We start from the raw sequence: 18,088 nt of genomic DNA, 5'->3' as shown, positions 1-18,088 counted from the left end.
AATTCTCCGATCTAAGGATTTCAGGGCTTTATGTACCACCTGCACTCAGAATGGCGAAAAGCTAAACGTTTGACCAGCTCTCACTGGTTCATCCACACAGGGCTGTACAGAGACACAGGACACTGAATCAAACAGCCTACCAGATGATACAAACTGCTCATTGAAACAAACCAGCATTTCAGTTTTGTCATATACAGCAACAGAGTCCTTCAAAACACATGACGGTAATTCATTAACATTACTGTTATCAGACATAGACTTAATAGCCTTCCAAAACTTTCTAGGGTCATACAGGTTATCAGTTGTAACAGACATAAAATATTCAGACTATTCAGATTCGTAACTGCCTAAAAATAAGCCAATCAGCATCAGAACATGATTTCCTTGCTTTAGCCCAGGCTAGATTACGGTCGTGAATAATACAAGACAGCTCAGAGGAAAACCATGGATTATCCCACCTTTTATCCCTGAACCTGTGGAATGGGGCATGTTTGTTTACTATTTGGAAAAAACCATCATGGAAGAATGTCCAGGCAGTTTCCACATGGTTTCCACATGGTCAATGAATACGGCTGCACAGTATTGTTTCTTATCGATGCGGTGAAGATATCGTTTAGGACCTTGAGCGTGGCTGAGGTGCACCCATGACCAGCTCTGAAACCAGATTGCATAGCGGAGAAGGTACGGTGGGATTCGAAATGGTCGGTAATCTGCTTGTTGAATTGGCTTTCGAAGACCTTAGAAAGGCAGGGTAGGATAGATATAGGTCTGTAGCAGTTTGGGTCAAGAGTGTCCCCCCCCTTTGAAGAGGGGGATGACCGCAGCTGCTTTCCAATCATTGGGAATCTCAGATGACAGGAAAGAGAGGTTGAACAGGCTAGTATTAGGGGTTGCAACAATTTCGGCAGATAGTTTTAGAAAGAAAGGGTCCAGATTGTCTAGCCCGGCTGATTTGTAGGGGTCCAGATTTTGGAGCTCTTTCTGAACATCAGCTGACGATTTGGGAGAAGGAGAAATGGGGAAGGCTTGGGCGAGTTGTTGTGGGGGGTGCAGTGCTGTTGACCGGGGTAGGGGTAGCCAGGTGGAAAGCATGGCCAGCCGTAGAAAAATTATTATTGAAATTCTCAATTATGGTGGATTTATCAGTGATGAGTTTCCTATCCTCAGTGCAGTGGGCAGCTGGGAGGAGGTGTTCTTATTCTCCATGGACTTTACAGTGTCCCAGAACTTTTTTGAGTTTGTGTTGCAGGAAGCAAATTTCTGCTTGAAAAAGCTAGCCTTGGCTTTTCTAACTGCCTGTGTATATTGGTTTCTAACTTCCCTGAAAAGTTGCATGTCATGGGGGCTGTTCGATGCTAATGCAGAACGCCATAGGATGTTTTTGTGTTGGTTAAGGGCAGACAGGTCTGGAGAGAACCAAGGGCTATATCTGTTCCTGGTTCTAAATTTCTTGAATGGGGCATGCTTATTTAAGATGGTGAGGAAGGCATTTAAAAAAAATAACCATGCATCCTCCACTGACGGGATGAGGTCAATATCCTTCCAGGATACCCGGGCCAGGTCGATTAGAAAGGCCTGTTCGCTGAAGTGTTTCAGGGAGCGTTTGATAGTGATGAGTGGAGGTTGTTTGACCGCTGACCCATTACGGATGCAGGCAATGAGGCAGTGATCGCTGAGATCTTGGTTGAAAACAGCAGAGGTGTATTTAGAGGGCAAGTTCGTTCGGATGATATATATAACGGTGCCCATGTTTACGGCTATGGGGTGGTACCTGGTAGGTTCATTGATAATTTGTGTGAGATTGAGGGCATAGATTGTAGGGATGGCTGAGATGTTAAGCATGTCCCAGTTTAGTTCAGCTAGCAGCACAAGCTCTGAAGATAGATGGAGGGCAATCAGTTCACATATGGTGTCCAGAGCATAGCTGTGGGCAGAGGGTGGTCTATAGCAGGCGGCAATGGTGAGAGACTTGTTTTTAGAGATGTAGAAATTTAAAAGTAGAAGTTCAAATTGTTTGGGTACAGACCTGGATCGTAGGACAGAACTCTGCAGGCTATCTCTGCAGTCGATTGCAACACTGCCCCCTTTGGTCATTCTATCTTGTCTGAAAATGTTGCAATTAGGGATGGAGATTTCAGAGTTTTTGGTGGTCTTCCTAAGCCAGGATTCAGACACAGCTAGGACATCCGGGTTGGCAGTGTGCTAAAGCAGTGAATAAAACTAACTTAGGGAGGAGGCTTCTCATGTTAACATGCATGAAACCAAGGCTATTACGGTTACAGAAGTCATCAAAAGAGAGCGGCTGGGAAATAGGAGTGGAGCTAGGCACTGCAGGGCCTGGTTTAACCTCTACATCACCAGAGGAATAGAGGAGGAGTAGGATAAGGGTACGGATAAAAGCTATGAGACTTGGTCGTCTAGGACGTCTGGAACAGAGAGTAAAAGGAGCAGGTTTCTGGGGGCGATAAAATAGCTTCAAGGTATAATGTACAGACAAAGATATGGTAGGATGTGAATACAGTGGAGGTAAACCTCGGCATTGAGTGATGATGAGAGAGAGATATTGTCTCTAGAAACATCATTGAAACCAGGTGATGTCATCGCATGTGTGGGTGGTGGAACTGAAAGGTTGGATAAGGTATAATGAGCAAGGCTAGAGGCTCTACAGGGAAATAAGCCAATAAACACTAACCAGAACAGCAATTGACAAGGCATATTGACATTAAGGAGAGGCATGCTTAGCCGAGTGATCATAAGGGTCCAGTGAGTAGTGAGGTTGGTTATGGTCACGGCGATTCAGACAGCTAGCCGAGTCATGAGTAGCAAGTAAGTAAAAGAAGGAGGTCTGATTTTCGCTACCCCGTGCGTTACTGTTGGTAGATCAGTGGGTTCCATATGGTAGTTATAGTTATAGTGGCCCAAGAAGATTGTTTGATAGACCTGTTCAGATAGCAGCCGATATGCTTAAAACAGCTAACGATTAGCGGGCAGCAGTCAGCAGATGGGCGTTCAGGTTACCTCGCGATGGAGGGGCCAGGAGTGGCTGATGGAACTCTTCAGCTGACTAGCTCCGGGATAATTGGTGTTTGCTCCGGAATCAACATTAGCCAATAGTCACTCGGATAGCAGCTAGTTAGCTGCAAGATCCAGGTTTAAATGTCCAGAGCTTGCGCTAGAAATCCAGGGATATGGAGAGAAAATTGGTCCGGTATGCTCTGGTCTGAGTCGCGTTGAACAAAACTGGCGATTCCGAGCTAAAGGATAGCTGATGACCGCTAGCCGTGGTTAGCTGAATACTAACGTAAGCTAGTGAGCTGGCTAACTTCTGGCTAGCTTCTGTTGTGGATTTCGGATACGAGGTGATTAATACTTTTGAAAAAAACAGATACTTATTTTCCATCATAATTTTAAAAATGTTTTTTACAATGTGATTTTCTGGATTTTTTTTTCTCATTTTGTCTGTCATAGTTGAAGTGTACCTATGATGAAAATTGCAGGCCTCTCCCATCTTTTTAAGTGGGAGAACTTGCACAATTGGTGGCTGACTAAATACTTTTTTCCCCCCTGTATATACACGGGACAAGACAAGGACAAAGGACGTCTGACTGCTTCGCAATCTTGGAATCCTTGAAGAAGCTATAGAAATAGAATATAAACACAATAGAAGCATTGTTTCTTGTACTATTGTACTACTGTTTCTACACTCTCTTGACATGCACAGCCACCCATGGGTGTAACAGTGTTTAAATGCGTTAAAGTATATTGCATCATTAGAACGACAATAACCAGGTTTCCATCCAACCTCTTTATTAGAGTAAAGTAAATATTGGATAACATTTTTTTTGTGACAGGCCTGATTTCAACAGGACATTTATTCAAATGTTGACAAAACAAAGTATATGTGTGTGTCGGTCAAATTAATTATGAAAGAAATGTCGGTGGAAACACCTTTAATAGCAAGTATTGATATTATAACTATCATATTGAAGTAAACTTGAAGTCACGTGATGATTCCTGGTGTGGTCCTCCCACTGCGACTCAGGAAAGCATGTAGATTATTAGGCTACAGATTAAATAAATTATGTTAACTTGAAAGTGCATGGTGATGAGCTTGATGCTTATTCTGGTGCTTGGCTACTACTTGACACAACATTTGTTGTGACAAAACCATCAATAGAGTTGAAAATGCAACGGAAACCCATTTACATTAAAAACAATTTTTGGAATTGAACCGCAGAAATAATTTTTATGTCTAGTACATCATCACAGCCTTTTATCTGCAACAAGTCAATTTGAGGAAAACAGATCCCTGTTGGGAAAATGCACATATTGTTTTTATACACATTTTTATATATTCACATGAAAATCTGTCACCAATTGGATGGAAACCCAGCTAGTTTTATTGTAGTCATTAAAAATGGTCCAAAATCAATCAAAAGAAGAATTTTTTATTTTACTTGGCAAGTCAGTTAAAAACAACTTCTTATTTACATTGACAGTCTACACTGGCCAAACTCGGACGACACTGGGCCAATGGTGTGCTGCCGGCTTCAGTCTGGATTCGAACCAAGTTGTCTGTAGTGACACCTCTAGCACTAAAATGCAGTGTCTTAGACCACTGTGCCCATTGGGAGACCCTAAGTGTGTGATCTGTTGTATTTTGAGTTTTGATATTTCGCAGGCATGTTAAGTAGTACAGACATAGCTCATCCAAGGGCAATGAGTAAATGTTGTCCTAATGGTGGTGCTGTGCGGCCATAGGGCTTCAACCCCACCATGGCTGCATGCAACTATGTTTTTGTTTTATTGTTTTATTCTTGTCGGTTTGAGTATGATTCCATGGCCAGAGGAGGGAGTAGTTTTACACCCACACTCATAATTTATATCCATAAATTAAGGTCTATATGAGGTATGTAAATTCACATGAAGGTTAGTCATTGCCAGGTAACATCATTATTATAATACTGGTAATCCCACAGAGTAACTCGTTCAGTTCTAATAACAAACCTGGCTGGGAAGTCATCCAATGAACACAACCACAGACATATTTCTAAATCAAGGACATATCATTTCTCTCTATCCACGACATTCTGTGCAAATCAAACTCACATCTTTAAGCGCTTTCCCAAAACCCACTATACAATTGAACACTGGCCTATGTTATTAACCACATATGTGAAGGTAAATACAATGAACCGTAAATGTTGTGGTTCTGTTGTAACACGTTTAATAAGAAAATATAACGTTTAATCTTGTGAAGGATCAAATGTGGTATTTTCATTCTTTCACAATACTTGGCTCTTGTAACAGCTTTGGATTACATTGTGTGGTAAGTACTGTCAAGAGCCTGAGTTTAATCTTTCTAAGTACTGACTCCACTGGTGTTGTTCTCTTCTGGCAGTGTGACCATCAGACTGGGCATTGCTCTCCAGTAGGGGAGAGAAGAGAGGAGTGGAGAAGAATGGAGAGAACAGAGAGAACAGTGATAATAGAGAGGAGGTAAAGAAGAAGATAAGGGCAGCAAAAAGATGTGAGGCAAAATAATAGTTGAAGAGAGTAGTGGTGAAAAGAATAGAGGTGAAGAGAGTAGAGGTACGTGAAGAGAGGAGAGGTGAAGAGAGTAGAGGTACGTGAAGAGAGGAGAGATACGTGAGGAGAGGAGAGGTACGTGAAGAGAGGAGAGGTACGTGAAGAGAGGAGAGGTGAAGAGAGTAGAGGTACGTGAAGAGAGGAGAGATACGTGAAGAGAGGAGAGGTATGTGAAGAGAGGAGAGGTGAAGAGAGTAGAGGTACGTGAAGAGAGATACGTGAAGAGAGGAGAGGTGAAGAGAGGAGAGGTACGTGAAGAGAGGAGAGGTGAAGAGAGTAGAGGTACGTGAAGAGAGGAGAGATACGTGAAGAGAGGAGAGGTATGTGAAGAGAGGAGAGGTGAAGAGAGTAGAGGTACGTGAAGAGAGTAGAGGTACGTGAAGAGAGGAGAGGTACGTGAAGAGAGTAGAGGTACGTGAAGAGAGGAGAGGTACTTGAAGAGAGTAGAGGTATGTGAAGAGAGGAGATGTACGTGAAGAGAGGAGAGGTACGTGAAGAGATTAGAGGTACGTGAAGAGAGGAGAGGTACGTGAAGAGAGGAGAGGTACGTGAAGAGATTAGAGGTACGTGAAGAGAGGAGAGGTACGTGATGAGAGGAGAGGTACGTGAAGAGCGGAGAGGTACGTGAAGAGAGGAGAGGTACGTGAAGAGAGTAGAGGTACGTGAAGAGAGGAGAGGTACTTGAAGAGAGTAGAGGTATGTGAAGAGAGGAGATGTACGTGAAGAGAGGAGAGGTACGTGAAGAGATTAGAGGTACGTGAAGAGAGGAGAGGTACGTGAAGAGAGGAGAGGTACGTGAAGAGATTAGAGGTACGTGAAGAGAGGAGAGGTACGTGATGAGAGGAGAGGTACGTGAAGAGCGGAGAGGTACTTGAAGAGAGTAGAGGTACGTGAAGAGAGGAGAGGTATGTGAAGAGAGGAGAGGTACATGAAGAGATTAGAGGTACGTGAAGAGAGGAGAGGTGAAGAGAGGAGACAATGGTGACTTGTTTAAGAAAAGGTAGAGGCTGCGCGACCTGTGTTCGACCTGCTTTTATTGAGTAAATTAACACATGCACAGAATGTCAGGACTTTTTAGAAAATGGAAAAGGTGTCCTGGGGAGAGACAAACACAGTTCGGGCAGCCACTCCATTTAGAAAAATGATCAGCTGCTTTAAGCTGCTGACCTCTCCTAGCCTTTCACAATGACTTCTGTCACCTCAGCCCGTCCGGCGGTTTCTTCGAGCTAACACAATAAATAGACCTTATTATTAGATAACAACTCCAACATACCAAAATGTAATAAGATGATTTGGTTTGGAGTGTTAAATAGCTGATACATCCCCTTCATCTTCCTCAACCTTGTCATTAGACATTATATATATATTATTACATAGCAAAAAGTATCTGAGATGGGTTAGTCACAGAATAATGGTGGACAATGACGTAGTCACATACCCGTGATGATGCCTGCAAGTGGTGAACTCTTTGGATATAGTCCAGAAAAAGAAAACATAGATTTGAACGCAAAATCAATGTATTCAATACAAATATTAATTTTTTCAGTGCTTGATTTTTAGAAACTGAAGTTACAGAGGAAATATTCTGTATTTACACCAGTACCATAAAAGCAGCAGCAACAGACATAGAATGACAACGAGCAGAACCCAACAGGCAGCGGAGGTCTCTGTGAGGAGAGAGGGAATACAGTTATTATAAGCAATCAGTTAAGCAACAATGTGTGTGTGTCAGTGAATATGTTTGTGTAAGGTGCATGTGTCAGGTGCTTCTCACCAGAGGAAGTGTTTACATAGATGGAGCCAGTTGCTCGTCCATAGTGGTTGGAGGCCTCACAGACATAGAGACGATTCAGCTCAGAGCTGAGACTGAGGAGAATTAGTGTGTCTGCTCTCACTGAAGAGCCAGGCCATGGCTGGCCCTCTCTGGGGAGGGAGTCAAGAACAATATATGAGAGTGTGTGTGTGTGTTTCTGCATGAGTTCAGTATGTTTTTTTTTAACCTTTATTCAACTTGGCAAGTCAGATAAGAACAAATTCTTAATTACAATGACACCACACCAGCCAGCTGACACCACACCAGCCAAATTGTGCACCGCAATATGGGACTCCCAATCAGAGCTGGTCGTGATACAGTCTGGATTTGAACTAGGTTGTCTGTAGTGACACCACCAGCACTGTGATGCAGTGTCTTAGACCACTGCACCACTTGTGAGCGCATGAATGATCATGTGTATGGATGTGTTCATTCTACTACCTCTAACTTCAGCACCTACAAGGCCTGTGAAACCAGTTAAGTCGACAGGCAAAGGCATGATAGGGCAGCATAATTAAACAACTGTTCTTCAGATATGAATATACTGAAGCTTCAAGCTCATTTATATTGTATGTCTTAACAAGTACAGCTAACATTTGCGTTTAAACTGGCTTGAGGGGAAATCCGTTTGAAATGAATCACTTTTTGACAGCATCCCTTTGATTCAAACAAAACTTTCCATACATGTTTGTCCATGGTAGAAGTGGTCAGGCAATGACTTTTTGGACCTGAATGTATCCAAGAGCATGTTGTCTCAACCGATGGCAGGCACAACACAAAAATCTCACATCATGTAAAATAGTTTGACAACCCTGTTTGGAGGCTTTTAAATTATATCAATTTCAAATATTTATATTTTCCAGTGACATGGATGTCTCATGGTATGGTGGGGTAAGCAAAATAGGTCAACTTTGATCACCTTTTGTCAGGACCCGGTTACGAACCTGGGTCTCCGGAGTGAGAAACAGTCACTTAACCAACTGAGCCACGAATAGTCAGCAGAACCCAGAAGATGAGGCAGACACAGCAGTACTTAAGACGGTGTATTTAATAAGGTAAAAAGGAGAAGTTCTTCAATACAAAAAATGGCAAATCCAAAAGGTGGTAGGAATAGCACAAAAAAGCCTCAAGAGATACTCGAAAACAAAAACAGAATTCCACAAGAGCATCCACCGGAATCGACAAGAATACACAGAACACTAGGGCTGGGTGCTAACATACAAACACAGAGCACAGAACTGAGGGAAACTAAGGGTTTAAATACAATCAGGGTAAACGAGGCACAGGTGCAAATAATAATGGGGAACAAGGGAAAAAACATAAGGTCAAAAAGCACAATGGGGGCATCTAGTGACCAAAACCCGGAACAACCCTGGCCAAATCCTGACAGAATCCCCCCTAGGAACGGCTCCTGACGTTCCTACCAGCTCTCTCAGGGTGGAGGGCCCTGAACTGACGAATGAGGTCAGGGTCCAGAATGTCTTTGGCAGGAACCCAGGAGCGCTCCTCGGGACCGTAGCCTTCCCAGTCCACCAGATACTGCCAGGACCGCTGCACCCGGCGGGAATCCAGTATCCGATGGACGGTATAAGCCGGCTGGCCTCCAATGACACGAGGCGGAGGGGGAGGTCTGTCTGCCGGGACAAGGGAAGAAAAAACAACAGGTTTTAACAATGAAATGTGAAATGTGGGATTAATCTTAAGGGATCTGGGTAAGTGTAGGCGATAAGAAACTGGGTTAACTCTCCTGGCAACCTTGAAGGGACCGATGTATTTTTGGGACAGCTTGCGAGACTCCACCCGTAGAGGTAAGTCTCTTGTGGAGAGCCAGACTCTCTGGCCGGGGCGCAGGGTAGGCCCGGGACGGCGACGTCTGTTGGCTTGTTGTTGGTACCTCTGTGAGGAACGCATAAGATTAAGACGGGTCTTCCTCCACATAAGCCGACAGCGTCTGACGAACTTCAAGGCTGAAGGCACTCTGACTTCTGCCTCCTGGTCCAGGAACAATGGAGGAGCATAGCCAAACTGACACTCGTGCGGGGACATACCAGTGGAGGAGGAGCGCAAGGTGTTGTGCGCGTATTCGGCCCAAACAATAAAGGATGACCATGTGGACGGGTTGTCACGAGTCATACATTGGAGGGTGGTTTCCAGCTCTTGATTCATCCTCTCTGTTTGGCCGTTGGACTCCGGATGGTACCCTGAAGATAGACTGGCAGAAGCCCCCATGAGTTGGCAGAAGGCCTTCCAAAACCTTGAGGCGAACTGGGGACCTCTGTCAGAAACCATATCTTGAGGAATGCCGAAGACTCGGAACACATGATTAATTACCAACTCAGCCGTTTCCTTGGCAGAAGGTAACTTAGTCAGAGGGACGAACCTGGCCGCCTTTGAAAACCTGTCGATTATGACTAGGATAGTAGTATTGCCATGGGATGGAGGAAGTCCAGTAATAAAGTCCAATGAGATATGGGACCAGGGTCTGTGGGGAACAGGTAAAGGGTGAAGGAGTCCTTGAGGGAGGAGGTGAGAAGATTTGCCCTGGCAGCACACAGGACAGGCATTGACGAAAGTGGCAACGTCTTCTCTTATGGTAGGCCACCAGAACTTACGCTGGATGAACTCCAAGGTGCGACCTACGCCCGGATGACAGGTGAGGCGAGAGGAGTGCCCCCACAGAAGGACCTGAGTCCTCACTGCCTTGGGGACAAACAACCGATTGGCAGGACCTCCTTTCGGGTCCGGTTCGCTAGCTTGAGCACGTCTCACGGTATCCTCAACTTGCCACGAGATCGGAGCCACAATCTTAGCAGCAGGAAGGACAGGCGTGTCCGTGTCATCTCGAATGGCAGGAGCGTAGACTCGGGACAGGGCATCCGGTTTGAGATTCTTCGACCCGGGCCGATAGGTGAGGATGAACTGGAATCGATTGAAGAAAAGAGACCATCTAGCTTGTCTAGAGTTCAACCGCTTCGCCTGCTGGATATACTCCAGATTTTTGTGGTCCGTAAGCACTTGGGTGAGAAGCCCCCTCGAGCCAGTGTCTCCATTCCTTCAATGCCATCTTAACCGCTAGGAGTTCACGATCCCCCACATCGTAGTTCCTCTCAGTCGGGGTAAGCCGGTGTGAGAAGAAAGCGCACGGATGAAGCTTTTTGTCTTCACCCCTCTGAGACAGGACAGCTCCAACACCAACCTCTGATGCGTCTACCTCCACCACAAATGGTTCATCCGTAGTCGGTAGTATCAGGATGGGAGCAGAGAGAACGCGCTGCTTGAGTCCTTGGAAGGCCGTCTCAGCTTCTCTTCCCCACAAAAACCTTGCATTGCCACCCTTGGTTAAAGCTGAGAGAGGGGCTGCCACCAAGCTGAAGTTCTTGATGAACTTGCGGTAAAAGTTTGTGAAGCCCAGGAAACGCTGAACTTCCTTAACGGATTTGGGGGTGGGCCAATCCGCTACCGCCCCTACCTTCCTGGGGTTCATTTGGACTCGACCGGGTTCCACTACAAATCCCAGGAATTGTACTCGGGATGAATGGAATTCACATTTTTCCGGCTTAACGTACAGATGGCTGTCCAGGAGGCGTTTGAGTACTTGTCTGACATGCTTAGTGTGTTCTTGAAGGGAGCTCGAAAAGATGAGGATGTCATCCAAGTAAACGAACACAAATATGTTAAGCATATCCCTAAGCACATCATTTATGAGCGCTTGGAACACCGCTGGGGCGTTGGTCAGGCCGAAGGGCATCACCAAGTATTCATAATGACCAGTAGGCGTGTTGAAAGCGGTCTTTTAACGTAGCTAGCCAGCTAGCCCCCGAATAGCAGCACTGTAGAAACTATTACAGTACAACGGTTTGATTTGTTTGATCGTAGCTAGCTAGCTACATAGCCGTCTTTGTATCTAAGACAATTGTGTAGCCTAGAGCGATTTTCTAGGTTAGCTAGCCAGCTATTGTCGTTCTTTTAAGGTAACGTAACGCAATCAACACTGCTAGCTAGCCAGCTAGCCCCCGAATAGCAGCGCTGTAGAAACTATTACACTCGACGGAACGACTTGATTAGTGTAGTGTCAACATCGCTGCCACTACCAGCTAGCCTACAAAGTCAACAACGCAGCCACTGCCAGCTAGCCTACTCCAGCAGTACTGTATCATTTCAATCATTTTAGTCAATAAGATTCTTGCTACGTAAGCTTAACTTTCTGAACATTCGAGACGTGTAGTCCACTTGTCATTCCAATCTCCTTTGCATTAGCGTAGCCTCTTCTGTAGCCTGTCAACTATGTGTCTATCTATCCCTGTTCTCTCCTCTCTGCACAGACCATACAAACGCTCCACACCGCGTGGCCGCGGCCACCCTAATCTGGTGGTCCCAGCGCGCACGACCCACGTGGAGTTCCAGGTCTCCGGTAGCCTCTGGAACTGCCGATCTGCGGCCAACAAGGCAGAGTTCATCTCAGCCTATGCCTCCCTCCAGTCCCTCGACTTCTTGGCACTGACGGAAACATGGATCACCACAGATAACACTGCTACTCCTACTGCTCTCTCTTCGTCCGCCCACGTGTTCTCGCACACCCCGAGAGCTTCTGGTCAGCGGGGTGGTGGCACCGGGATCCTCATCTCTCCCAAGTGGTCATTCTCTCTCTCCCCCTTACCCATCTGTCTATCGCCTCCTTTGAATTCCATGCTGTCACAGTTACCAGCCCTTTCAAGCTTAACATCCTTATCATTTATCGCCCTCCAGGTTCCCTCGGAGAGTTCATCAATGAGCTTGATGCCTTGATAAGCTCCTTTCCTGGGGACGGCTCACCTCTCACAGTCCTGGGCGACTTTAACCTCCCCACGTCTACCTTTGACTCATTCCTCTCTGCCTCCTTCTTTCCACTCCTCTCCTCTTTTGACCTCACCCTCTCACCTTCCCCCCCTACTCACAAGGCAGGCAATACACTCGACCTCATCTTTACTAGATGCTGTTCTTCCACTAACCTCATTGCAACTCCCCTCCAAGTCTCCGACCACTACCTTGTATCCTTTTCCCTCTCGCTCTCATCCAACACTTCCCACACTGCCCCTACTCGGATGGTATCGCGCCGTCCCAACCTTCGCTCTCTCTCCCCCGCTACTCTCTCCTCTTCCATCCTATCATCTCTTCCCTCTGCTCATACCTTCTCCAACCTATCTCCTGATTCTGCCTCCTCAACCCTCCTCTCTTCCCTTTCTGCATCCTTTGACTCTCTATGTCCCCTATCCTCCAGGCCGGCTCGGTCCTCCCCTCCCGCTCCGTGGCTCGACGACTCATTGTGAGCTCACAGAACAGAGCTCCGGGCAGCCGAGCGGAAATGGAGGAAAACTCGCCTCCCTGCGGACCTGGCATCCTTTCACTCCCTCCTCTCTACATTTTCCTCCTCTGTCTCTGCTGCTAAAACCACTTTCTACCACTCTAAATTCCAAGCATCTGCCTCTAACCCTAGGAAGCTCTTTGCCACCTTCTCCTCCCTCCTGAATCCTCCTCCCCCTCCCCCTCCTCCCTCTCTGCAGATGACTTCGTCAACCATTTTGAAAAGAAGGTCGACGACATCCGATCCTCGTTTGCTAAGTCAAACGACACCGCTGGTTCTGCTCACACTGCCTTACCCTGTGCTCTGACCTCTTTCTCCCCTCTCTCTCCAGATGAAATCTCGCTTCTTGTGACGGCCGGCCGCCCAACAACCTGCCCGCTTGACCCTATCCCCTCCTCTCTTCTCCAGACCATTTCCGGAGACCTTCTCCCTTACCTCGCTCATCAACTCATCCCTGACCGCTGGCTACGTCCCTTCCGTCTTCAAGAGAGCGAGAGTTGCACCCCTTCTGAAAAAACCTACACTCGATCCCTCCGATGTCAACAACTACAGACCAGTATCCCTTCTTTCTTTTCTCTCCAAAACTCTTGAACGTGCCGTCCTTGGCCAGCTCTCCCGCTATCTCTCTCAGAATGACCTTCTTGATCCAAATCAGTCAGGTTTCAAGACTAGTCATTCAACTGAGACTGCTCTTCTCTGTATCACGGAGGCGCTCCGCACTGCTAAAGCTAACTCTCTCTCCTCTGCTCTCATCCTTCTAGACCTATCGGCTGCCTTCAATACTGTGAACCATCAGATCCTCCTCTCCACCCTCTCCGAGTTGGGCATCTCCGGCGCGGCCCACGCTTGGATTGCGTCCTACCTGACAGGTCGCTCCTACCAGGTGGCGTGGCGAGTATCTGTCTCCTCGCCACGCGCTCTCACCACTGGTGTCCCCCAGGGCTCTGTTCTAGGCCCTCTCCTATTCTCGCTATACACCAAGTCACTTGGCTCTGTCATAACCTCACATGGTCTCTCCTATCATTGCTATGCAGACGACACACAATTAATCTTCTCCTTTCCCCCTTCTGATGACCAGGTGGCGAATCGCATCTCTGCATGTCTGGCAGACATATCAGTGTGGATGACGGATCACCACCTCAAGCTGAACCTCGGCAAGACGGAGCTGCTCTTCCTCCCGGGGAAGGACTGCCCGTTCCATGATCTCGCCATCACGGTTGACAACTCCATTGTGTCCTCCTCCCAGAGCGCTAAGAACCTTGGCGTGATCCTGGACAACACCCTGTTGTTCTCAACCAACATCATGGCGGTGGCCCGTTCCTGTAGGTTCATGCTCTACAACATCCGCAGAGTACGACCCTGCCTCACACAGGAAGCGGCGCAGGTCCTAATCCAGGCACTTGTCATCTCCCGTCTGGATTACTGCAACTCGCTGTTGGCTGGGCTCCCTGCCTGTGCCATTAAACCCCTACAACTCATCCAGAACGCCGCAGCCCGTCTGGTGTTCAACCTTCCCAAGTTCTCTCACGTCACCCCGCTCCTCCGCTCTCTCCACTGGCTTCCAGTTGAAGCTCGCATCCGCTACAAGACCATGGTGTTTGCCTACGGAGCTGTGAGGGGAACGGCACCGCAGTACCTCCAGGCTCTGATCAGGCCCTACACCCAAACAAGGGCACTGCGTTCATCCACCTCTGGCCTGCTCGCCTCCCTACCACTGAGGAAGTACAGTTCCCGCTCAGCCCAGTCAAAACTGTTCGCTGCTCTGGCCCCCCAATGGTGGAACAAACTCCCTCACGACGCCAGGACAGCGGAGTCAATCACCACCTTCCGGAGACACCTGAAACCCCACCTCTTCAAGGAATACCTAGGATAGGATAAGTAATCCTTCTCACCCCCCCTTAATGATTTAGATGCACTATTGTAAAGTGGCTGTTCCACTGGATGTCAGAAGGTGAATTCACCAATTTGTAAGTCGCTCTGGATAAGAGCGTCTGCTAAATGACTTAAATGTAAATGTAATGTAATGTAAATGTCACCAGGTCTGATCCGCACAAGATGGTATGCGTTCCGCAGGTCAAGCTTAGTGAAAACAACTGCTTCCTGGAGCAGCTCGAAGGCTGTGGCCATAAGGGGTAGCGGGTAACGGTTACGGACGGTTATGGCATTGAGTCCCCGGTAGTCGATGCAAGGACGTAATCCACCGTCTTTCTTGGCCACAAAGAAAAACCCTGCTCCCGCCGGGGAGGTGGATGGACGCATGAGGCCTGCTTCCAGAGCGTCCTTGATGTAGGTATCCATAGCAGCTCGTTCGGGTGGAGATAGGGAAAAGATCCGACCCCTGGGGGGGCAAGTGCCCGGAAACAGGTCGATGGGGCAATCGTAAGGTCTATGGGGTGGTAGCATGGTGGCCCTCTGTTTGCTAAACACCAGTTTGAGGTCATGGTAACACTCGGGAACTCGGGTCAGGTCGATGGATTCTAAAGACTCGGGAGTAGAACTCGGGGAATTCTGGAAAATACAAGTAGCTTAGCACGTAGGACCCCACTGCTTGATAGTGCCCACAGACCAGTCGATGTGAGGGTTATGGCTGTGAAGCCAGGGGTATCCAAGGACGAGAGGGAACTCGGAACAGGAGATCAAATGAAAGTTCATCAATTCCTGGTGTTGTGAAACTGAAAGTCGCAAGGAGGTAGTGACATGAGTGACAAGTCCAGATCCCAAAGGGCTTCCATCCAATGTAGTGACACTCATGGGTTCACTTATAGGTTCAGAGGGAACGCCATTCTCCTTCGCCCAGACACCATCCATGAAGTTACCTGCGGCTCCAGAGTCTACCAAGGCTTGAAGGTGAAGCTTGTGGTTGTCCCAGGAGAGGGTGACTGGAATGAGCAGACGGGAGTTGGACGGATGGGAGGAGGTTATGTTTCCCGTTACAGTTCCCCCCGGTCTGTACGGGACAGAGCGTTTCCCTGGAGCCCTGGACACGTGGAACGGAAATGGCCCGGTTTGCCGCAATATAGACAGCGTCGCTCCCTCATCCGGCGGTCTCTCTCAGCCTGGGAGATGCGTCCAATCTGCATGGGTTCCGATGGAGCCAGCGAGGATAAAGGTGGGGACTCGGAGCTGGGACTGATAGGGGCTAGAGGTCTACGGTTGAGTTCTCTCTCTCTCAGACGCTGGTCAATGCGTGAGGCCAACTTGATCAGGGACTTGAGATTGTCCGGTGGTTCCCGAGTGGCCAGTTCATCTTGGATAGTGTCGGAAAGGCCTTTCAGAAAGCACACCGTGAGCGCCTCGTTGTTCCAGCCACTCGCTGCTGCCACCGTGCGGAACTGGATGGCATAGTCCGTCACGCTGCGCCAACCTTGGTGGAGAGTCAGGAGCTGTTTGGCTGAGTCAGAACCACTGCTTGGGCCTTGAAACACTCGTTTGAATTCCTCAGCAAAGGCAGAGTAGCTGGCACAGCAGGAACTATGGGCATCCCACACAGCAGTAGCCCAGGCCAGGGCTTTTTCCGACAGCAGGGTGATGATATAAGCGATCTTAGACCGGTCGGTGGGAAACGACGAGGGTTGTAGCTCAAAGGAGAGAGAACATTGGGTGAGAAACCCTTTACAAGCACTTGGATCACCTGAGAACCATTGGGGAGGTGGAAGACGAGGTTCAGCCAGGGGGTTAACTGCCATGGGTACGTGAATCTGAGGTACTGGGACGGGAACTGTTGCCGGGGTAAGACGATCAGATATTTGCTTAATGGAAGTCAGCATCTCCGACAGAAGATGAGAATGTCTAGCCATTAAGGCCTCTTGCTGAACCAGGGCGGCTTCGTGGCGTTGGACAGTCTCATGGTGGTGGGACAGCATGGCAAATAGGTCCTGGGAACTGGCTGCCTCTGGGTTCATTTTTAGCTCTGTGTTTCTGTCAGGACCCGGTTACGAACCTGGGTCTCCGGAGTGAGAAACAGTCACTTAACCAACTGAGCCACGAATAGTCAGCAGAACCTAGAAGATGAGGCAGACACAGCAGTACTTAAGACGGTGTATTTAATAAAGTAAAAAGGAGAAGTCCTTCAATACAAAAAATGGCAAATCCAAAAGGTGGTAGGAATAGCACAAAAAAGCCTCAAGAGATACTCGAAAACAAAAACAGAATTCCACAAGAGCATCCACCGGAATCGACAAGAATACACAGAACACTAGGGCTGGGTGCTAACATACAAACACAGAGCACAGAACTGAGGGAAACTAAGGGTTTAAATACAATCAGGGGAAAACGAGGCACAGGTGCAAATAATAATGGGGAACAAGGGAAAAAAACATAAGGTCAAAAAGCACAATGGGGGCATCTAGTGACCAAAACCCGGAACAACCCTGGCCAAATCCTGACACCTTTATCTCCTGAATGTTTTGGCATTCAGGTCCAAAAAGTCACTTTCTGACCACTTCTACAATGGGCAAATGCTGTATTTATGGACGATTTTGCTCAAATCAAAAGTGGTACTGTCAAAGTGATTGAATTCAGATGGATTTACCCTTTAACTAGTTTACATAGGAGTGAGTACCTGCTCCAGGTGTAGTTGGGTTGTGGGTTACCATCTGCTACACATATGGCTGAGGTTTGAGAGGTCTCACGAAGAGTAATGTTCACTGTCTGAGGTGGATCTATGAGAGACAGACAGACAGAGAGAGAGAGAGAGAGTCCGCAAGCTGGTTACAGTTACTGCAGCTATAGAATGTAAATAGAGATACACATCCATACCAAGACAGATACTGTATATGACACCCATAACAGTGACACCTCAGTCTCTAAGCAGTGGACAGGGATGGAACCTTCATCCACAGATGAGGCAACACTCTAAGAATTCAGTCGCTTGTGAATCTGGTCTTCCTTCTTTTCAGTCCGATAGATTACTTTCAGTCTATAGTGTAGGACAGTGCTTGTAGAATACACTTACAGTGGATGTCTATGGTCTAGGACAGTGCTAGTAGAATACACTTACAGTGGATGTTTATAGTGTATGACAGTGCTGGTAGAATACACTTACAGTGGATGTCTGTAGTGTATGACAGTGCTAGTAGAATACAGTGCTAGTAGAATACACTTACAGTGGATATCTATGGTGTAGTACAGTGGTAGTAGAATATACTTACAGTGGATGTCTATGGTGTAGCACGGCGGTAGTAGAATACACTTACAGTGGATGTCTATAGTGTATGACAGTGCTGGTAGAATACACTTACAGTGGATGTCTATAGTGTATGACAGTGGTAGTAGAATACACTTACAGTGGATGTCTATAGTGTAGGACAGTGGTAGTAGAATACACTTACAGTGGATGTCTATGG

At 47.3% G+C, this 18,088-nt stretch overlaps 1 long non-coding RNA gene across 1 annotated transcript; it reads right to left on the bottom strand.

Annotated features, from left to right (window-relative positions):
• Positions 1-6,135: 6,135 nt before the first annotated feature.
• On the bottom strand, positions 6,136-17,654 carry LOC135521119 (uncharacterized). The gene is made up of 3 exons (XR_010452493.1): positions 17,305-17,654; positions 7,364-7,512; positions 6,136-7,256 (listed from the first exon to the last, which is right to left on the bottom strand). It is a non-coding gene; the product is annotated as an uncharacterized LOC135521119 (long non-coding RNA).
• Positions 17,655-18,088: the final 434 nt, after the last annotated feature.

Source organism: Oncorhynchus masou, chromosome 29, assembly GCF_036934945.1.
Source record: "Oncorhynchus masou masou isolate Uvic2021 chromosome 29, UVic_Omas_1.1, whole genome shotgun sequence".
Taxonomy (NCBI): domain Eukaryota; kingdom Metazoa; phylum Chordata; class Actinopteri; order Salmoniformes; family Salmonidae; genus Oncorhynchus; species Oncorhynchus masou.
Note: the sequence above shows the minus strand (reverse complement) of the source record. Positions and strands in the feature narration are given on the sequence as shown.